This window comes from Tupaia chinensis, unplaced genomic scaffold (assembly GCF_000334495.1).
Source record: "Tupaia chinensis unplaced genomic scaffold, TupChi_1.0 Scaffold150006_1, whole genome shotgun sequence".
NCBI lineage: Eukaryota > Metazoa > Chordata > Mammalia > Scandentia > Tupaiidae > Tupaia > Tupaia belangeri.
The window spans coordinates 3,163,727-3,187,400 of NW_006209847.1; the positions used below are offsets into that span (position 1 = coordinate 3,163,727).

At 38.1% G+C, this 23,674-nt stretch overlaps 1 pseudogene; it reads right to left on the bottom strand.

Annotated features, from left to right (window-relative positions):
- Nucleotides 1-12,001: 12,001 nt before the first annotated feature.
- Nucleotides 12,002-13,035, bottom strand: LOC102487727 (heterogeneous nuclear ribonucleoproteins A2/B1-like; annotated as a pseudogene).
- Between the last annotated feature and the right edge of the window lie 10,639 nt (nt 13,036-23,674).

Genomic DNA, 23,674 nt, shown 5'->3' on the forward strand with positions numbered 1-23,674 from the left:
TGTTGATGTGCTTGATTGAGACAATATACAGTGTACTCTGGATGGAAAATCTCATTTTGTATGTTGTAATGATGTACAGTGAATGAACATAAACAAATAAATTTAAATAAAAAAAAGAATTATAGGAGTTAATATAAGTCTTTTACGATAGCACATAGCACACTAGTCTTGGGGATACAAAGTTGAGTGAGCAGTTCTGCTCTCGGAAAAATCACAGGCTAGTAAAGAAAGTAGATAGTCAATCTGTCATTACTTACAGCATAAGTGTCATTACAAAGGGAAACACAGACGGAACAAGATGTTTAAATTAGACTGGCACTCTGGGTAGGCTTCTTACAGGAGTCAATATTTGAGCCCACTCTGACAGAAGTGGTCAGAGGAGACATTTCAACCAAAGGCCACAACACTGAGAAGACCTGGAGGCAGACGTCTGCAAATGGCCAGAGGAATGACCAAAGATTGCATAAAGCTAAAGGAGAATCTGAAGGGCAGAGAGAGGACAATGATGATGGACCAGCATGCCAACCTAGAAGATGTGTACTTTAGTAAGGAAGTCCAAGGTGTTATCGAATAATTTGGATTTTTAGAAGATCTTTATGGAGTTAAGATAAAAATGGAAGCTGTATCGGGCAGCTCCAAATTTCAAGATCTGAATACGTAGACAGGAAATGATCATCCTATCCTCATTATATGATGTCATCACACTCAATGTTTGTCAAGTATTTGTTCTATGCCCTCTCACTAAGCCAAACCTAATACCCTTAATGAAGTTTAGTCAAAAGACAACTTTAAAATTAGACAGGGAGTCTAGATTCCATTATATATGCTATATTAAAAGAGAACTTTAGACCATCTACATTTGAACAGCTCTACTAGAAAATTAGTAATGTGACAACCTCCATTGTTCTATGAAATTTCCCTTCATTCATGAGGTGAATCTTTCTAATGATACAGATGAGGATCATAACTCTATTTTTAACTTTCTATTCTTCCCAAGTGAAAACAGGTTAATTATATTTCAGAACTAACCTTTTCCTGCCTTTAGATTGGTAATGGTGTCAAATAATTTCATAATGGATAATAAAATTCCCATTAGTGTTATGAATTATATTAGTATGAATCTTTTCCAAAGTCTTAAAATGTTTTAGCTGATATTTTAACTGTCTTAAAATTATGTTATGATGTACTTTTAAAAAAATTCTCTCTTGGTTCAATCCTAGTTCACCCAAATCAGTGATCTTACCCACTATGTTGTATTAGTTCAAGTTCTCCCCTCTCTTATGCAAAGCATTTAGTCATTTTATGCCTAATCCCCTTACTACCTCTGTTCCTATATATTCTTTTTTTTTTTTGTCTTTTTGTTGTTGTTGTTGTTTTGGAGAGGTTTTTGCTATAGAGCACATGCACTCGCCAGACAGACAGAGAGAGACAGAGAGATAGAAAGCGAGAAATCACCCCCCAGGGGGGATGGTCATGCCGCAATCCCTTCTCCTCCATTCTCCTCTCAGGATCTTGGGCATGCACGTACACACGCCCAGTGTGAGTTTTAAGCCACCTAGTCCAGGACGCAAATCACGGTCCACTACATGGGAGTCCAGAGACATAACCATTACGCTAACTGCTGGCCCCTGTTCCTATATATATTCTTAAACAGATCCTTTATGGCAAAAAAAAAAAAAAAAGACCTAATTATCTAAGGAGGCCCTCTACAACTCGGAGCACTATATGAATGCCTTCTAAGACGGGAAATGTTAAATGAAGAAAAGAATTAGTTCCAGACAAAGCAATTGTATTTAAATACTTTTCTGTGTGGTTGTTTTAGGACTGCCTTTGCAAATACTACCCCTCACTAAAAGCTACCCTTTCACCAAAACATGCTGCCTCACCCAAACTTTACCATTTATGGTTCTATGCCTCACTGTGAATATCACAAATGCATTGATGGCAATTAGTTTGTATTACTCTGAAACATCTCTTTGGCATTCAAATGAGTAACCTTAGACTATGACTACATAAATGTGAAATATTTATTTGTGAAGTAAGCCCCTGGGACATTCAATACTCCCAAGACAAGTAACAGATTTATTAAGCTTTACTAACATCATAGAATTAATGAGCTGTAGATTGAAAAAGATCCCCTGCTTCACCAAACTTTAGTCAGACTCTAAAACCTTCTCCTAGTCCATTTGTGCACTTTCTTGTAAAATCCAGTTTTGACAAAAGAAAAAAAAAATCTATACTTCTGTCCAGCATGAATCCTCCACTCTTGCTATTATTCACCCTTGATATCCAATCAGGTTCCTTCCAACATTTCCTCACTGATGTCTGATCACCTTGGCCTGTATTCAGCGAGAATCCTGTCAGGTTGGTTCAGCCTGAATCCTCCTTGCTCTTGGTGTTACCTCTTAGTAATTTTCTATCCATCAACCCCCACCCAATGCCTTGACTATAAATTCTCACTTGCCCATGTTGTGTTAGAAGTTGAACCCAATCTCTCTTCCTAACTGCAAATTTCTATTGCTGTGGTCCCTATTACAATGTGATGGTCCTGAGTATATTTAGCCTTATCTTGCTTTAACAGGTATCATTGAATAACTTTTTCTTTAGCAAGACCACAATTTTTCTGACCCATAGCAGGTTGTATTTATTTTTTCTTGCTGCATAGCAAATGACCACAAACCTGGCAGCTTAACACACACAGTTATTATTTCACATTTTTTCTTGGCTCAGGAATCTGGGTATAGGGAACCAGCAGTTAGCGTAATGGCTGTGTCGCTGGACTCCCACGTAGTCGACCGCGGTTCGCGTCCCAGACCTGGTGGCTTAAAACATGCCGGGTGCGTGTGCCTGCATGCCCAAGATCCCAGGAGGAGAATGGAGGAGAAGGGATTGCGGCGTGACCATCCCCCCTGGGGGTTGATTTCTCGCTTTCTGTCTCTCTCTCTCTCTCTCTCTCTGTCTTTCCGGCGAGCGCATGTGCCCTATAGCAAAAACCTCTCAAAAAAAAAGAATCTGGGTATAACTTAACTTGGTTCTCCACTCGGGGTCTAACAAAGCTGCTATCAAGGTGCCAGCCAGGCTATATACTCAAATGGAGATTCACAGAGGAAGAACCTTCTAAGCTCACTTAGGTTGTTAGCAGAATTCATTTTCTTGCATCTGTGTGACTTGGGGCCCTGATTTCTTATTGGCTATCAACTTGAGGGAACCCTCTTGGACCAAGAGACTAGGCTCAGTTCCCTGCCACATAGTCCTCTAAAATAAGCAGTTCACAATAATGAGTTTTGCTTCTTCAAACCAGCAGCGAGCCTCTTCCTCCAGTCTCTTAAGACCGTGTGTTTATATAACACAAGATAATCACAGATCTGACATTCCATCACCTTTGCCATGTTAGGTTGATTAAAAGAAAGTCATAGATCCTGCCTGTTTTCAAGAGTAGGGGATTACACAGGGCCATGGCTCATGGGAGCTCACTTTGGAGTGTGTCTGACATGTAAACACTTAATTAGTACTTTCTTCCATGGAATGTATCTTTCTTTTTCATCCAAAAAGTGATAGAGTTTGAATATTCTTACTACAATTTTATTTATTGTTTTGGAATTTTATACTGGAAAGTCCTAACATAGTACCTAAAAGGAAATTAGTTTAGAGAGAAAAAATTAATCTAATTAATACACTTTCTCCTGAATTTTGAGACATCCTGCTGACAAAAAATTTTTAAAATTGTAATTTGGGGCATTTTTCAGAAAAGCAAACAGGATTTTCAGGATAGAAGAGCACCTACATGCCTCTCACTTCTCTTACTTAAGTCAGGCTGGTAGCAATTAGCTCAAGAATTCACTGTTTCTGTTGAGTGTGTCTTATGGTTCCATCTCATTAGCATGCCTGCATTTTCTGCATAAATCTACTGGAGGACTAGAACATTCTCAAAAGAGTTAAGCCTGGTTGTAGAGAAATGCAAGCCTTTATCAAGAAATCCCTGACAAGATTCTCGTGGTTAAATTCAACTATGATTCACAGTAGGAAAAAAAGAAAATGAATTTGTTCTTTAATGATATAATTTTCCATTTTAAAAAATACACTTCTTAGGAGTATTTGGCAAGTTGACAATAGTGTGCTTGACAGCTTCTGCTCTGGGATGTACCATGACTAGAACCATCAAGAATTTTTTATATTAGATCTAAAAGCCAAAAAAAAAGAACAGTGTATATTGAACCTCATAACTTTTGGTTTTGTCAAACACGATTCAGAGTAAGAAATCACTAGAAGTCTTATACTGCAACTTTTAACATAGGTTCAAAAAAATATTACTACTTACGAACGCATTCATCAGTGCACAAAATAGCAATGACTCACTGTCCTTTAACTCGCTTCACCTCTCTTTATCACTCCCAACATTACCACTGGCTATATGACCTGGATAAAAAAAAATACTCAGAACTGGACTAGGACAACTGAAGACTTTCTGCCAATATTTCACCCCCCTGGCTCCCAGATCTAACCAGAGTCAGACTAATTCTCAATTTCCATGGAATCTGCTGCACAGAGAGAAAAAAACGGTACTGCTTAGAGACTGCAGATCACTTTCTCCTACATGCCTCTGAATAGTCAGATTTAACTCCAAACACCTGGAAAAAACATATAATCATCAAATGACCAGAAACCACCACAAAGGTACAAGAAATATGAGAGAAAAAAAAAAATCCCTCCCCTAAGGGAAAGAATAACTAATCATCCTCCACAGACGATACAAGGGAACTCAAAGAAATATGAGATAAAGAATTTTAAATATTCATAGTGACAAAGTTAACAGAGATGCAAAAGAAGAGAGATGCATGGAAGACTAGAGATGAATCCCACTGTGCACCCTTAGGCACACTGCTTAACCTCTCTTCAACTTTCCTCCATCTGTAAAATGAGTGTGTAAGTACTGCAGAGATAAACACTAAATGGGACATCTCTGTATCTTGGCTGTTATAAACAATGCTATAATGAACGTGAGACTGCACGTATTTCGTCAAAATGTTGATTTCACTTCCTTTGGGTATATATCTAGGAGTGGAATTGCTGGATCAGATGGTAGTTCTTTTTTTAATTGTTTGAAGAACCTCCATACTATTTTTCATCATGACTGCACCAATTTATATTCTCACCGATAGTGTATAAGAGTCTCTTTTCTCTATACACTTGTTATTTCCTCTTTGATAATGGTCATCCTAACAGGTGCTATCTCATTGAGGGTTTAATTTGCAATTCCCTGATTACTAGTCATGTTGAGCACCTTTTCACACACCTGTTGGCCATTTGTATGTGTTTGTTTTGTTTTTTTGTTTCTTGTTTGTTTTGTTTTGCCATAGGCTACGTACACTTGCTGGAGAGAGACAGAAAGAAAGAAAGTGAGAAATGACCCTCAGGAGAGATGGTCATGCTGTGCTTCCTTCTCCTTCAATCTCCTCTCAGGATCTTGGGCATGCACGACCATGCACCCAAAGTGATTTTCATGCCCCCAGGTCCAGGACTCAAACTACAGTCAGCCATGTGGGAGTCCAGTTTCCTACCACTATGGCACCTGCTGGTCCCCTCTTTATGTGTTCTTCGGAAAATGTTATTCAGGACCTCTGTCCATTTTTAATCAGATTATCTGTTTTTACATTATTGAGTTCTTTGATTTCTTAGCTCCTTAAATATATGGTTTGCAAATACTTTCTCTGCCTTTGTAAGCTGTCTTTTCATATTGTTGATTGTTTCCTGTTCTGTACAGAAGCTTTATAATTTGATGTAGTCCTGCTTATTTATTTTTGCTTTTGTTGCCTATGATTTTGGTGTCACATCCAAAAAATCACTGCCAAAACCAATGTTAAGGAGCTTTTTCTCCTGTACTTCTTCTAAGAATCTTATGGTTTCGTGTCTTCCATTTAGGCTAAGATACAAAAATAATCTAAATGACCATTGATGAGTGACTGGATAAAGAAACCCTTCGAAATACAATAGATATATCGGTTTTTAAAAAGAAGTAGATTCTGCTATTTGTGACAGGATAAATGTGCCTGAAAAATACATTATGTTAAATGAAATAAGCCAAACACAGAAAGAAAAATATTGCAAGATAGGTATTTGGGGGGGGACACTAAAGGAAAAAAGCCACATACATTAACACAGAGAGTAGAATGGTGGTTAACAGAGGCAGTTGGGTGGAGAAGTAGAAAATGGGGATATGGAGACCAGCAGATGGCATAATGGTTATGTTGCTGGACTCACGGAGTTGACCGTGGTTCAAGTCCTGGACTCAGCAGCTTAAAACTCATGCCAAGCACATGTGTGTGCATGCCCAAAATCCCGAGAGGAGAATAGAGAAGAAGGGGTTGCAGCATGGCCATTCCTCACGAGAGGTGTAGCTTCTGATTTTCTGTCTCTCTGTCTCTCTGGCAAGCACACATGCCCTATAGCAAAAATCTCCCCTTCCACCCCCAAAAAAGAAAACAAGGATATGTAGGTCCAAGACTAGCAAATTATAGTTCTGTAGGATGAATAAATCTAGAGATCTAAAGTACAGTCTGAAGATTATGGTTAGTAAATCATACTGTGTAGTGAAAATTTTCTAAGTGAACAGACCATCTTACCTCATTAAAAGAGTAACTGTGAAATTATGGTTATATTAATTAGGTTGACTGCAATGATCATTTCACTATGTATATTTTAAAAGTCCTTTGTACCGCTTACACATATACAATAAAATTAGGGAGCAGGTAGTGGTGCAGCAGTAACACAACTGGATCCACATGGGAAAGGCCCTGGGTTAGTGTTCTGGGCCCTCCCTGAGCACACCAAGGGTGTGAACCCATGTTCCCAGGATCCAGGCTGACTGAGACTAGGGGGGTTAGTTGTGGCATGGGGACACTGTTGGGGGTGCTCTCTGCCTCGCTCTCTTATAGAAGAAATAAGTAAACTAAAAACTTTAAATTCAGGACCAGCAGTTAGCGTAATGGCTATGTTGCTGGACTCCCACGTAGTCAATTGTGGTTCGTGTCCCAGACCCAGTGGCTTAAACTCACGCCGGGCATGTGTGCATGTGTGCCCAAGATTCCGAGAGGAGAATGGAGGAGAAGAGATTGCAGTGTGCCCCACCCCTGGGGTGATTTCTTGCTTTCTGTCTGTCTCTCTGTCTGGCGAGCGCATGTGCCCTATAGCAAAAACCTCTCCAAAAAAAAAGAAAAAAAAAAACTTTAAAGTAAAAGTTAATTTAAATAATTGAATGAGATAACATATATATAAAGCACTTTATATATAAAGTATACTCAGAAATAGTCACTGTTTCTGTATCTATAAATTAGGACTAGCAAAATATTCACTTATGGGTTGTTGTGAGAATTGCCTTGGTTAATGTAAGGAAATGCACAAGTACAATGTCCAGTGCTTAATAAATATCAAGAGACATGTTCTGTAGATGAATGAATGTGTGTAAGTGTGTACGCATGTGTATTTGGAAAACCAAGTATGTTTATTTTATTTTCCAATCCACCACATAGACCAGATTATATAAACTCAATTATTACCTTGGGAAAGGCACAGAATAAAAAGTCTGATTTTGCTGCTTGTCCCACAGCCAATACGGCTCACATAACCTAATAGAGCTATTTAATTAAATATAGTAAATATGGTAAAATGCCCTCAAAATCTCGGAAGTTGTAACCATCCAGTCGGTCCATTGGCTTTTGTTTATTTGCTCTTTACAACATCTGTCTCATGGCTTCATCATTACACTTTAGGTTACCTCTTCCTTTCTGTGCACCCTGACTCCTAATCTCCTCAGGTATTTTTTTTTCCCCATACCTTTGAACGTAACCCAAATTTCAAATGATGCATGAATCTTTGTTTAATTTTAACATTAAGGTTTGAGATTGGGTGCAACTTGAGCATGGTTTAAAAATCTTTTGAAACTATTAAAAGGTCAAATATTCCCTCTAAAGGTCTCATCTGAAGAAGACAGCATTTCCCATTATCACCAAGTGCTCTTCTCTCACAAGCAAGATAAATTAGACAGTTGATTGTTGTTGACCTGAAGCGATAGCCCATCAGTAATGCCCATTGCTCGAAATATAGACCTGATCTGAATGAAATGACTGTAGGAGACTTGAATACCTAACATTTTCTGTGCTGATAGGTACTACAATAAGCCTGATTCATTGAATGCTGCATTTTCTCTCTTTGCTTTTGTCCATCAGCAGATATTCAAGCCATTATTATAAGTTTAGCCACCCTAGGATATTTGGTACATGAACGAGAAGATTTTCTGATACTATTTTATCATTACTTATTTTAAGCATTGTCCAAAATAATTTCTTATCTGAAAATAATCTCCTACTTTCTCTGCATTTGTATTATGGGATATACGAATTTGGTTATGTTTCATAGGCCGATAATAGCAGAGCCTTCAGTAAGACAGGAGTTCATTTCCTTCCCATCCTGAGTAGTGAAAAGCTTGGAGGACAGCACTGTTCTACAAGGTCATCAAAAGATGCCGACTCCTCTCTCATTATTGCACCAGCCTTAAGGAGCTTCTGCACTTGTCCACATGGTTCACAGTAGCTCATTTCAATCCACAACAGGACGAGAAAAGGGAGAAAAGGAGCACACATCTCCCTTTAAGAATTAATGTCAAAGGCAAACACATCACCACTCTGTACATCTCATTGGCCAGTGCTTAGTTACGTAGTCACAGTTAGTGGAATGATAGGTTTAGGAATTTTCTTTGTTCCAGGACTGAGGCACACAGCTAAAAAGCAGTGGTTCTGGGGCCAGCACATGGCGCTGGACTCTGACCTGACTGATCACAGTTTGAGTCCTGGATCCAGAGGCTTGAAACTCACATTGGGTGCATGTGCATGCATGCCCAAAATCCCCTAGAGGAAATGGAGAAAGGATTGCAGAGCCACCATACCCCTTGGAGATGATTTTTTACTCTCTCTCTCTCTCTCTCTCTCTCTCTCTGGAAAGGGCACATGCCCTATAGACAAAAATCTCTCTAAAACAACAATAAAAACAGTGATTCTATTATAATAGATAAAGTAAAATGAATATTGAAGTGTAATTAGTAATCCCTAGTCCCTGTTACACTTTTTTTTAAAGTAATCTGGTGATAATAAAATAACTCTTGCAAAGACTTTTCTTTCAGTAATAAGTTCTGGAGGTAGGAGGAAAAACAAAATTAAACCTAACAGAAAAACAAAGAATTGCTATTGTTGGGGCCAGCAGATGGCAGAGCAGTTATGTTCTGGACTCCCACATGGTCACCCATGGTTTGAATCCTGGATCGGGTGACTTGAAACTCATGCCAGACACATACATGCCCAAAGGGAGGAAAAGAGGAGAAGGGATTGTGGCAATGGCCATTCCCCCCCTGGGGCGGTTTCTCATTTTTCCTCTCACTGTCTCTCTCTCTTTCTCTCTGGCAAGTGCACACACCCTAAGGCAAAAACCTCTAAACCTCTACCAAAAAAAAAAAAATGCCATTGTGGATAGGAGCAAACATAAAATAAAAATGCAAGAAATGAAAAGAGCGAATCCTAAAAATTTAAACTTTACAGAATCTTTTTTCAATCTCATTTTTGTTATAACACTGAGCTTTCTATAACTTTGTCCATTCTTAAAAGTCAACAGCACAGGGGCCAGCAGTGATGTGGTGGTTAGGGCACTGGACTTCCACATGGCAACCATGGTTCAAGTTCTGGACCTGACAGCTTGCTTTTCATATCTCTCTCTCTCTCTCTCTCTCTCTCTCTCTCTTTCTCTCTCTCTCTCGTGTATGTGTTCTGCAACAAAAATTGAAAAAACTAAAGTTGGTAATTATTAAAATGTGTAAGTCATTATTGCCCAATAAAAGTAGAAATAATATTGAAAAGTAGTAGCTGCTGCTTAGGGGGAAAAAAAGTTCTCCTAATTTTTATTTTCACTATTTGGGTATTTGGAATATTTTAATGCAGCGTATCCTGGAATGACATGTTACAGGAGATTTAAAGAGGCTAGACTGGCCTGGTTGAGCCTAGAAAAGAAAGCTTTTTAACAGATTAGATATCAATGACATTCATTTATATATATTATAGTTTGCCTACAACTGTGGGATACTTACCCTCATGAAATATAATCACTCCTTGAAGTAAGCAGAACAGAAAACAGGGCCCCCTCACAATTTCTAGCCCAGAGGTATAATTAAAAGTGCACTGAATTGGGGACAAAGACTGGGACTCTGGCCATGAACCTTCTTCTCAGTCATGTGACCTTCAACAAGTCAAGTAATCACTCTGTGCTCACTAACAATTTAATTGATTATGACAGAGGTGCGAGTGGAAATCTGGGTGCTCAAAAACTGGATCGTTTTTGATGGATTAATGTAATATAGAGTGCAACAGAGCTATTGATTTAGATACTATCAAACACCTACCCTGAATGGGGTGTGTATATTTTCTTAAAAGAAAAATCAATAAAAACTGTTGCTCTGATCCTACTATAATGGGCACAGCACCATCCTGGGTATCAAACAAATTTCTACCCCAGACATATCATCTTTTTGTTGTTGTTGTTAAGACCTATCTCAATGTCCATTTATTTGTATGAACTATTAAATGACAGAGTAATATGTTTTTTTCTCCATGCAACATGTACATAAAACAAGGTTTTGTCCGTCCCGCCTGATCAGTGATTTGGAAGTTTCGATTTTACATTGTCGATGCTGACATTATGGGCAGTCTTGCTCTTGCTGCTTTTTTCCCTCTATAATTAGAAATAGGGTAACTAAAACTGTATCCATTGCTTTTTCCACTTTTGTCAGATTAACATTTCTAATAACTTCACTAGTCCTATCCACAATGGCAAAACACTTTTATTGTACTAAGGTTTAGCTTAAGACCTTTACCTACAACGCAGCATGCTAAAAATAAAACAGCATTTATTTACGCAACATTTTGAACATTTGGCATGCTTTTTCACAGTTTGAAACTATATAAACTAAAATTTTAGACTCAACTTACAAATCTGTTTTCATATTCATTTTTACTCCTTGCATAAAACAATTTAAATGCAATGCTCCTTAACTAGTTTTAATGCTTTAATGTTTTTTCATACAATTGCCTCCCTACTCCATTTATTTTGGCTCAGTGTTCTCTGCTGGCTGCAGTAAATCATGCCACAGATTGTTCAGGGAAGGTTCTTGGTTGATATACTTTCTTAAATCCTGCATATCTGCAAATGTCTTCCAATTATCTTCATAGCGAAATGATACTTGGCAAGGTAACAATTCCTGCCTCAAAATTATGCCCCCTTAAGACTTTGGAGATACTATTCTATTGTTCTCTAGCATTTAGTGTTTCAAGAGAAAAATCTGAGGTCAGCCTGACATGTGCCCTTTATAGGTAACCTGTTTTGCACTGTCTGGATATTTGTAAAAAATTTTTCTTTATCCTTGAAATTTGCAAACATTACCAGAATATGTCTATAGGTTGCTTTCTCTTCATCAGTTTTTTTATTTAGAATTATTTTATTAAATTATAAATATACAACAGTTTCTTTATACACACATTTAAATTGTTTAAAGGAAAAACATTATGTATTGTTATACCATGATCCTGGCTAACAGCATTTCAAAACTTTGAGAAAAATCTTTAAAAAGATTTCACATGTCACCTGAAACTTACAATTTAACATTATCAAAGAAAGGATGCCTCTACACTGTTATAAAGACCACTAGAAAGAAACAACAATGAAAAGCTAAGAAACTGTCTCAAAGGCTTTTTTTTTTTTTTTCACAATCCTTCTTCCACATTAAGGTAATGTTATTAAATATTCCAATCCATTAACAAAATGGCTCACTGCATCTGCTCTGGTGACTTCTGCCGAATCACTGCATATTTATGCATGACCGAAATAAGAGTTTCTTTAACATTGTTATTTTGATAACCTGAAGCTGTTCAGTTACCTCAGGGCTCTCATCCTCTCCTGTTTATCCAGTGAAGCCCATGGCAAAGAGGAAGAAGCTCATTATCGGCTCCTCCCACCATAATCCCCACTTCCTCCACTGCCTCCTAGACTATAGTTTCCTCCACCATATGGTCTCCCCATATTCCTGCTACCACCAAAGTTTCCACTCTGCATTGGACCATAGTTAGAAGGTTGCTGGTTATGGTTTCCAAAGTCATTATAATTTTCACTTCCATAATTTCCTCCTTCATAGTTGTTATAACACCTCCATAGCCCTTACCCTGGTTGTCAAATTCAGGTCATCCACCAACACATCTTCCTTTTCCTCCTCCATAACCACAGCTACCTCCAAAATTGCCTTCTCCAGGTCTTCCTCCATACTCATTATAGCCATCCCCAAATCCATGTCTATGCCCATACCCATCAGATCCTCCTGATCCTTGTCCAAAATTTCCACTACCACCACCATGTGAATCTCCAAAACAAAAGTTGCTTCCTCTTCCACTCCTAGAACTTTGGACTCCCTGTATTTCTTGTCTAAACAAAGTCTTTCTTACTTCTGCATTATGTTCATTGATAGCATAGTATGTCATTCAGCAAAACAGTTTTATCCACAGGATCATGGTCATCAAAAGTAACAAAGCCAAACTTTTTTTTCCCAGATTGCCTATCAGTAATTATCTCAATGGTATCCATTTTTTCTATATTCCTCAAAATAATCTCTAAGGTGATGTTCCTCAGTAGCTTCTTCAATTCCACTAATAAACAACTTCACAGTTCCATAAGTCCCTGGTTTTCCAGACGCCTCTCTTGCCACAGCACATTTCGGCTCAACAACTCTCCCATCAGTTGAATGAAGTCTTGCAGCCATGACTGCATCAACCTCAGCCATGGATGAGAAAATTACAAAACTGAATCCTCTTGATCTTTTGTTGGCAGGATCCCTCATTACCACACAGTCTAAAATTTCCCCATTGCCTGCAGTAGTTCCTCAAACTCTCTTCTGTGGTTTCAATGCTTAATCCACCAATAGAGTTTACAGAACTGTTCTTTTTCTCTCTCCATTGCGCCTTCAGTTGCTTCAGCCCAATTTTCCAGAGCCGAGGGAGGTAAGAGAAATTTCCACAGACAAACACAAGCCAGACTCGTCTTGGCTCTGTAGTGAGAACTACCGCTGCTCAAGAAACAACGCTGCCGGGAGTACCTCCACCTGGGACCCGGCACTGCTGCTACTGCCACTCTTCATCACAATTTAAAAGGGCCCTATGAGCTTTTTCCCCTTGTAGATCTAGTTCATTCTGGGAAATTTTTTTCAATCAGTTCCTTAATCATTGTTTCAGCTCCACTTATTTTGTCCTCTGTTCTAGGTATTCTTACTATGTGTATATTGTATCTCTTGGTTTGTCCTTGTCTTCTTTTCTCTTATCATGGTTTAGTTCTCCCCTTCTCTGCATTCTGTGAGAATTTCTCATTTTGCCTTTACTTCAGTAATTCCATTTTGTGGTCAGTCTGCCTTGCACATCCCTGATACATGCTCTGATATTATCTTCTGTGACTTTGAGCAGAGGTGTTTAAGCTCCTGTACCGTATGATTTTCAATCCTTCCTGTATCTCCTGTCTCCACTGTCATATCCACTTCAAGAGGAGACATTTAGTTCTGCCCCTTTCTACAGAACTACAGTATTATAACCTTTCAGGAACTCTTCTTAGAAATGCAGACCAAAAAACACTGCAAACGTTTTAAATTAACAGTAGCTCTCACAGGTTTGCTCTGTCCCTTACAGTGAGCCGTTCCTCTTTCTGTTTTTCATACTATTTGGGGGGCACTCCTATAAGTCACTTTAATAGATGGACTTTTTCAAATGTCTCCTCTTTCTGTGTGAAGCCTGAAAATTATTTCAAATGATGATTCTAGAGACCAGCAAGTAGCATAGTGGTAAAGGGACTGGACTCCAACATGGTTGACCATGGCTCAAGTCCCAGACCTGGCAGCTTGCTTTCTCTCCCTCTCTCTTTCATCAAATTAAAAATAATAATAATAAATAAATAAATATTTTTTAATGATGATTCTGTTTCTGAAGGTTATGGACTCCAAAAGTGCATTAAAATACAAAGTGATAAAATAAGGCCATCTCTGAAGCACAGCAGTAATGCACTGCTCTAGAAAAGCCAGATCCCACATGGTAACCACAGCTCAAGATCCTAGTCCAGTCACTCTGAAATATGCTGGACATCCATGTGCATGTGCCCAAGAGCAATGGGCTATAGGACTGAAGAAAGGGGATTGCAACATGACCAGACTCTCTGGAAGGTACTCCTTATGCTCTCTCTCTCCCATTTTTGCATGCACACTCTGATAAAGAAATAAAATAATTTTTTACATACACTTTAAAAAGTGACAAAATAGTCATGTTCAGAAGAGTAATTATTCCCTAAATAAGTATTTATGAAATACTAATCATGTACCAAACTAATGGCAACCATAGACTAGTGGTTTAAAATGCAATAATATATTGGGACTGGCCCTGTTCTTAAGGAGCGAAGGCCCACTGTGTGAAACCATCACCCACAGAAAGAGCTGCAGTCAGAGCAGATACGCCATGATGCAGTGAGAAGAAGTAACCAACTGGCCTGGAGTGAGAGCTGGAATGAATGGGAGAGGAGAGTGAGACAAGCTTTATAACACCATGATTAAAAACTAGTATGGATAGGCCAGACAATGTGTGGTAGTTAAGGCTGCTGGAAACCACTGAACCAACTATGTGATTTGAGTACTGGATCCACTAACCCAAAAAATATGCTAGGTGTGTGTGTATGTCCAAAATCCTGAGAGAATAGAGAAGGACTTGTGGTGTGGCCATCCCCCTGGAGGGTAATTTCTTACTTTCCCTCTCTCTCTTCATTCTTCCTCTTCCTTCTCTCTCTCTCTCTCTCTCTCTCTCTCTCTCTCTGGCACACACCCTATAGCAAAACGAAAAAAAAGAAAGAAAGAAAAAAAGAATACGTGTGCACTCTTGGGCTCAGAAAGAACAGATCTGGTGCTATGTCTGTGTTATATAATAGTTGGGTGACAGCCATTAATAGTATTATAATCATATTAATAATCTCAATAATAATGACACCGATCTTTATCTTTATTTCAGTGTTTCTGAAGTACCATCAGCTTCTTAAAACACAATTATGATCCAGTTGAAGAACAAATCTGTCTCACCTCTCTTTCCAATTTCCAATTACAATGCCTCTATCCCTGAACATTTCTGACAAGGTGCAGACGGCACTGCTGAAGTGAGAATAACTGAGGTGGATAAAGAGCTGACTGAAGATATTTCAAAATTTCACATAAATCTTTTTCTGGTGAAAACATGCATGGAAGAGCTATTTGACTATCATATAAAATCCTTTCGTGGCGTGTTCTTTCAGGATTAAACAGAGATAAAACATCTACCCTCTTTAACCTCCTCCTAGGAAGCTGACAGGAAATTTTAGGTATAGGCAAATTCATTTTGTAGCAAACAGTGCACAAAACCTGGGTTGATTTACTTTATCACAACAAAGCCTAAGTTGTCTTAAAGTGTCCCCACAGGCTACAAATGCCAGAATCTGAACGAAAGAGATCTTGTCTTTAAACCTGACTCTTAAAAGAGCATGGTTCAAAAGAATAAAGCTTATCCTCATCAAAAACCTACTTCTCATCAAGTCAGGTGATTCCAGAGAAAGAGCATAAGTGGGAAACAAAATCAAGGCTATAACAATGTGTTTAATATTGTTAGACCTTCATCCTCTGCCCACTCTTCAGAAACCAGATGGACATAAAGATAGTGATCTCTAACAGCAGGAAAAAAAAAATTGTCTTTTTTCTACAGAAACATTTCAAAGCCTGTTCTGACTTTTGGCATGTAATGATTTTCATGCTGTCTTTTATAGTCCATGCTTGTTTTTAAAGTTTATTTATCTTATTCATGATAGAGAGTGCATGTGTGTGCACAGGAGACAGAGAAAAAGAGCACCCTTGACAGGGTTTCATCACACCTGATCTCCCCTTCCCTCAGCCCTTCAGTTCCTCAGGTGCCCTGCAGTTTCAGGTCTAGCAGGCTGGGGATGCAAACTCATGATTGGCCATGCAGCAGGGCACTGCAGTTCAGTACACTGCCAACTGCACCACTGAAGCTGGACCTGTTTTTGTTTTCTTTGTTTTTTTAGTTGCTAGAAGGCACATGTACTCAAGAGACAAAGAGAAAGAGAGAAAGCATCCCCCAATAAGGTGTAGTCATGCCACAATCCCTTCTCCTCCATTTCTCCATCCTGTTGGAATTTGGAGTACATATGCACGTATGTTGAGTGTTTTGCAAGGTGCTAGGGCTAGGGTTCAAACTGTGGTCAGCCATGTAGAATCTGGCTCCCTCAACTCTAGGCCATAGGACCAGCCTCTATTTGTTTTTATTTAAAAAGAAATTATTAGTTTTCTTGATCTTTTATCACTCAAGTTTCTTTCACCTATTTCAAAATTGACTAAATACTGAGTAAATTTAAACACAAATCATGATACTGTCCTGTTTTTTATATTTGAGATGGCCAGTGCCAAAGCCTTGGGTTCGTTGTGGGAGAATTGATATTTTTTCCCCAGTTCTTCCTAAAGAAAAGCCGGCTCAGCCACTGTGGAGCTGCAGTGCCTCATGAACCACCAACTCCCATGGTAATTCATTCTCAGGAAAGCAGAGTGTTATAACATCCACTGTTTTTTTTTTTTTTTATCAACATGATGGTAATTAGAAGCTAAAGAAATTATGTACCTGAATATACATCATTCTCTATGCAAGAAAAAATAGTGCCAATTAAGCAATTGGTTTTTATTTAAAATAACAATATTTTGAAATGTAAATAAATTGGGCAAAAATCAGCCAAAAGGTTGTGTTTGCAAATAGTGTATAGAATTCATGTAAAATATGTTTTGGTCTTTCACTCCAAATATATGATACAATCTTATCTAAAAATCCAAAAATGAAAAATAAAACTGCCTTCAGTTTATTTTAATAATTTACCCTATACATGTAGGGTGAATATGAAAAAGATTGTGGTAAAGATAATGGTAAAGGTAGTGATTATGGAAGTGATGTTGGTTTTTAAGAAAGGAGTTATTTTTGTGTTGCTTTGGTTCGTTTCTTCACGTAAAGGTCAGTAATTAAAAGATGAACCAGAAGCAAATCAGCAGTCCTAAGTTACTTTGGGAATTTTCAGATCTCATATTTTGCACTAGAAACATTGCATATAGGTAATAAATTTAGCCAAAATGTGATCTTTTAGGAAGCAGAATATGGTAATTCTGTGAGAAATGTAGATAAAATAACATCTAAAAAACAAAATATTTGTAATAACACAAAGTGATCTGTTTAGAATTCTATTTACTAAATGTGTGGTCTTAGGTAAGCTGCTTGATCTTTTAAGATTTCATTTCTGAGGGCCAGATGGTGGTGTAGCAGTAATACAACTGACTCACATGGGAAAGGTCCTGGGTTTGCATCCCAGAACCTCCCTGAGTTCTCCGGTAGGCGCACATATGTGCCTGTGAAGTAGGCTGGTGAAACTGAGGTAGATCACAGTTTGATAACCCCACTGGCAGTGCCTGGCTTTCTGTCTCCATCTCTCCTCCTCTATCTCTATCATTCACTGTCCTTGGTATTTACCCAAAGGATAGGAAAATACTCAGTAAGAAATATGCTTGCACACCCATGTTTATTACAGCATTATTTGCCATTGCTAAGACGTAGAATCAACCTAAGTGCCCTGCGATGATGACTGGATTGGAAAAGTGGCATATAGACACTATGGAGTACTACTCAGCTATAAGGAACAGTAAGACTATACCATCTGATTCCAAGTGGGTGCATGCAGAAGATTTAATGCTAAGCTAAGTCAGACTATGAAAAACAAGCACTGTCTGCCCCCCATCCAATATATACTCAATTTCTGAAACCTATGGAAGAAATGAAAGATCTGAAGATATAATAATAGAGAGGACAAGTATAGATACCAGAAACTGTATGGGAGACGAGTGAACAGTAGAGGGTAGGTAGGAGGTGCTGAGGCGAAAACTCTTCTCAGAAACAAGACCATAAAACTCTCTGTTGAAAATTATGTTTATGGAAATATCCTTGATTCAGTTGTTGAATACTGCATGTATACCTTGAAAAACATTGTGTATTACAGAGATGTACAATGATTGTAAATAATTTATAAAATAAAAAGGAAGAAATAAAAATTTTTTTCAATACATATTTCATTTCTGGTCCAAAGATACGGATAATAATACCTATGTCATCGGTTGTTCCAAGGTTCAAAAAACTAAATCCCAAATGCTTAGTCCATAGTAAGCATCATACAAATAGTAATTTCCTCTTCTCCTCATTATCAACTTTCTTTTTTCTAGTATTCTCATTTTTTTCTTTCAATAGAATAAGTCTGCTTTGGAGATCAGCAGATGGTGTAATGGTTATATTGTTGGACTCCCACCTAGTCAGCTGCGGTTTGAGTCCCAGACCCAGTGCCTTAAAACTCACACTGGGTGTGTGTGTGTGGATGCTCAAAATCCTGAGAAGAGAATGGAGGAGAAAGGATTGTAGTATGTCCATCCCCCCTTGGGAATGACTTCTTGCTTTCTCTCTGTCTGTCTGTCTGTCTCTGTCTCTCTGGCTAACACACATGTCCTATAGTAAAAAATCTCCCTCAAAATAAATAAATAAATAAATCTGCTTTGATAGAATAGAATTAAATGTCTTGGAGATACTAATAAAACATATCAAATAATCCCACGAGTTCATTAAATATAAGCCCTAATGCCAATTTCACAATGCTTTGTAAACCAGAGACACATAAGACTTAATATGTGAAGAGAATAGAAGTTCTTTAGAGACAGCCCTAATGCACACCTAAATATTTGATTGTCTTTTGTTCTGTCCTATTCAGTTCATCACCCTCATCATTGGTTCAATCAATGTCTGCTCTCAAGACAAAAACATTGATTAGATATTACTTCTTAATAACATAGAAGCTTCAGTTCGAGTCACTAATTTGGAATTAAAAAAGCAATTTTTGGTGTAAGTAACACTTCTATCTATCCCTTTCCAAGAGAAGAATGCCTCATCTAATAACTTGTGTCTTGAGATAAATGAATGCATTAAAGTTCTTAACACCCCTTTGATGGACTACAAATGGTCACAATACAGGACAATATTTGAACAGTAATGATTTGTGCTTTCTTCTTAAGTGTAAGCTGATTGCAAAGGCTCCTAGACCGCCAGAAGTAAATAGCTAAAGGGGTCATGAATCTTAATAGCTTCCAAATCAGAAAGATCTGCAACTTATATGCTCTGACTGGAGTGTGAATGGAATGTATAAATATTAATAGGTCTGGCAGAGCCTCTGCAGACAAGCTGTCTAAAATTTCACAGTGGGAAGATTGAAGTTGCAGTGTCTGGCGCAGACATGAGGCTCCCACCTGGAAATGAACTGTCAGCATGTGTGTAAATACATTTTTCCTGAAGTGATATTTAACACTCAGTGCTGCCCTGGCACCCAGTGACACCATGCATTGATATTTAACTCCAGGCCATTATTTAGCATGATGAACATGCACATGCACAGCAGGTCCATCTTAGGAAACACTGAGACAGAGTACCCTGGTTTATGAGTCTCAAAATACAACTTCAAAGTCATCACTGTTTCCCTGGAAAACTCTGAAACAACTCTTACCCCATCACCCTATGACTTGCTGGTTACTTTCATGACTTTATTCTGCACATCCAAGACCTGACTTTGTTCCCAGTAAACAGGACGCAGGGTGTTGGTTGGTCTAATTAAAATAGAAAAAAGGCTTCAGAGTGAACTGGAAACAATAAACATCAGTAAAAATATAAAGAAGAAAATTCATTTTAAAATGAAAAAGGTCTGGGCCAGCAGGTGGCATGGTATTTAAGGTGCTGAATTCCATATGGCCGACCATGGTTCAAGTCCTGACCCCAGTGGTTTAAAATCACTCCAGGCAGGTGTGGATGTATGACCAAGAACCTGAGAGGAGTATGGAGGAGAAAGGATTGTGGTATGACCATCCCCTCTGGGGGGGCGAGGGGGGAATGATTTGACACTCTTCCCCCTCTCTATATCTTTCTGTCTCTCTCTCCTCTAGCAAGCACATGCACCCTATGGCAAAAATCTGAATAAATAAATAAATAAATAAATAAATAAAATAAGAAGGTCTATGCTAAAAGATGAACAAGATTTTTGTCTTTTTTAACCTATAGCATCCTGTAAAAGTCAAGAAGCACACATTAACTTCTCTATACTTTTTCCTATAAATAAGGATCTCTCTCAGAACCAAGCATATAAAGTCTACTTCACTGTGCATGAACAAATGAAGAGAGGAAGAACAGAAAGATGAACATTCTTAGGAGAAGTGAGAATTTGATCAAAATAGAAAACAATTTAAACTCTCCTTATAGTTCCTGTATTTGTGAGAGAAACAGAAATGCATAGATACATTTAGTTTGTATTGGTTTGAGAATGTTTTTGTTCTTTTCATGAAGAGAATGAGAGGTCACTTTTCAATTTTCCTGACTTTTACTCATCTTGGACAACACCAGAGTCAAAAAATTCTCCAGTAGCCACTCCTTTCCACCCCCAAATGAGAGGTAAGGAAGGCCTCAGGAAGAAAAAGGAAATACTCATTAGATTAAAGATTTACACATTTAGCTCCTCAGGACCAGCAGTTAGCATAATGGCTATGTCACTGGACTCCCATGTAGTCGACTGTGGTTCAAGTCCCGGCCAGGTGCATTTGCATGCATGCCCAAGTCCTGAGAGGAGAATGGAGGAGAAGGGATTATAGTGTGGCCATCCTCCCTGGGAGGTGATTTCTTGCTTTCTGTCTCTGTTTCTCTCTGTCTTTCTGGCAAGCGCACTTACCCTATAGCAAAAACCTCTCAAAAAAAAAAAAAATAGATTTACACATTTAGCTCCTGATAAGGATTTATCAAAAGTTTGTCTTCACCAACTTACACAAAACTAAATAATCTTTTATTATTAGTGATAAACCCTCTTTATATGCTTGCTATAGTTGATATTTTTTAAACTGCTACATACCAATATGAACATTTAGCAGAGACCAGAATTTCATTAGCAATTTCCAACTTACAGTTTCCCCAGAAAATTCCAACTCTACTAAAAAGGGAAGAGAGTCCTGTGGGAGCATGACATAAAATATAATTCTGGTTAACCCACATTTGGAAATAAAATCTTGGAGCAATTAGCACCTCAGTCATTCCCCAAATTGCAGACCTGTAAGATTAGATCTGCATTCCAAAGCAGTCTGCCTTCAGCCTGCAGACTACAGATAAAAGAGCAGTCCTCAGAAGTCACTGTGGAAGGCTCTGCCTGTTAATTACAGTCATTCAAGGTCATTACTGTCCCTCTGGTTTTCTATATTTCCAGTCAAACTTTATTTTTGAAATACCTATCTTTATACCCCTAAGTTCTGAAACTTACTTCTTTCTGTCTGAGTGATGTGTAGGGCACGGGTGTCGTTTTTATCCCCAGGTTTAGATTTTTTGACTATACAAAAAGAACATCAATTTTAACTTTATATGTGGCCTCTGTCAATGTGCACTGATGCCCTTGTTCATGATACGGTTACCGGAGTGAAGATTTACGGGTAAAATTATGTTCCTATTACTTAAAAATACAAAAACCAGTGGTCCCTCAGCCCAGAGTTACATTTCTGAGAATTACAATTGCAGGCCTATGTACCTCAAACAAAGGTTCGCTTGTCCTGGTCGTTTTAAAAGCCTGTAGAGAAATACCCTCAGCTGAACAACAAATGTCAGCTACCCACCAAATATCCCTGTTATAGTCATGCTTTTCACCACTGCACAAAGCAGATGCTTTTGTAGGTGGGGGCACAAGTTAGTAACTGCTGTGATACATATATCAAGACGTTAGAACACAAGCAAGACCATGGGTTTATCACACAATGAAAATAGAGGAGAAACGAGCTGTGCAAATTGTCCACACTATGTGGATTGATCTGAATCTTTACATTTGGGGGCATATAAGGGTCTGCTCAAGTGACCACAGCTCATAACTTCCACTACACTACTTTTCTGTTTTCCTGTTATACATTGGTCAGATTCAATTGAATGTCTTCAGTAGACTCTAAGAGGCCTTGGAGTTAGGATATAGAATCACATACCCTGATGTAGGTGTAGGAGAGAAAAAAAACATCTTTTCCTCACCTGCCATAATTTTCATTACTGCCACTCAGAAACCAAACACTAGATTTATAAGAGGAAAGCATAACATTTTTTAAATTGAACTTTTACATGGGAATCTTCAGAAATGAAGGCCCCAAAATCCAGAGAAAATGACATATTTTTAGATTGTTTTGATAAAGAATGGACAATCATATAGAAGTGTGGTTGGACAAAAAGAGAATCTGACCTAATGCTAAACTGGAGGGACCCTAGTAAGGCATTCACCGAGATTCTTCTTGGCCTCTCAGTGCAGCATCCTTCCCTTGGGGTACAGGGCAGGATACCTGCCACTTGAAAGTCTTCAAGAAAGTCAGAGAGACTTTTCTGCCTCTGTGTTTTTGTTTTTTGTTTTTGTTTTAATTTCCTTCAACTTAAAATACTCTGTATGCCAAAGTGTCATATTTTGAGGTAACATTTCCTACCCCCCGTCATTGGTATGGGGCTTTATAATTCCCCAAGTCACCATAAAATGCTCTGATATTCTTATTCCAGCTGCCAGTTCCCCTATAAAACTCCAGAATTGGTACAAAAGTAACTTTACTAAAAAAAAAAAAAAAAAAAAAAAAAAAAAGACACTTTAGGACCAGTCCTGCACAGTGATTAAGGCAGATAGATCCCACATGGCCAGCTGTGCAACTCAAGTCCTGGATCCAGCAGCTTGAAAAAATCTTGGGTATGTGTGCATTTGTGCCCAAAATCCTGAGAGAAAAAGGGATTGTGGTGTGGCCATCCCCTCTGGTGAGTGCTTACTCTCTCTCTCTCTCTCTCGTCTCTCCAGCAAGTACCCACACTCTATAGAAAACTAAAAAATAAGTAAATACTTTACAAAAAACTAAAACATTTTTAGAATTGATTTCAAACAGTATTTCTAAAGTCACTGTTTCTCTTATTTTTATTTTTCAAAATATACATAATAAAATATGTTTTACAGAGTTCTTTCAAGCACAATGTTCAAGCAGATATGCATCAGTTTCCCAAAATAAGCCAGTAAGATAATTTCTAAAAGTGCAGGTAACACTGCAGAGCCCATATTTACATATAAATTAGGCCCAGCACATCACGTAAAAGGTCATGACTTTTAGATACTACCATTAAATTCCATACAGTAACTTAATATTCTTCACTTTGATGATTAGTATGCCTGAATCTGCATTTACTCCAATAATGTATTTTTAAAATAGTCTTGCTTATCTTTCTTTTTTATTAAGTACTACTCCTCCTACTAGGTATTTAAGGGATGTTCACAACTTCATGATACTTTAATTTCACCATATTATTATATAGAAAAGACTAGGGATACTAAATTTAGTTATTATTGCTTTTTTAAGATATTTAAGCTTTCTCCCCATTCAAATATAGACAGAAAAAGTTTTGTGAGTTGCTTACAGCTGAATAATATCAGATAC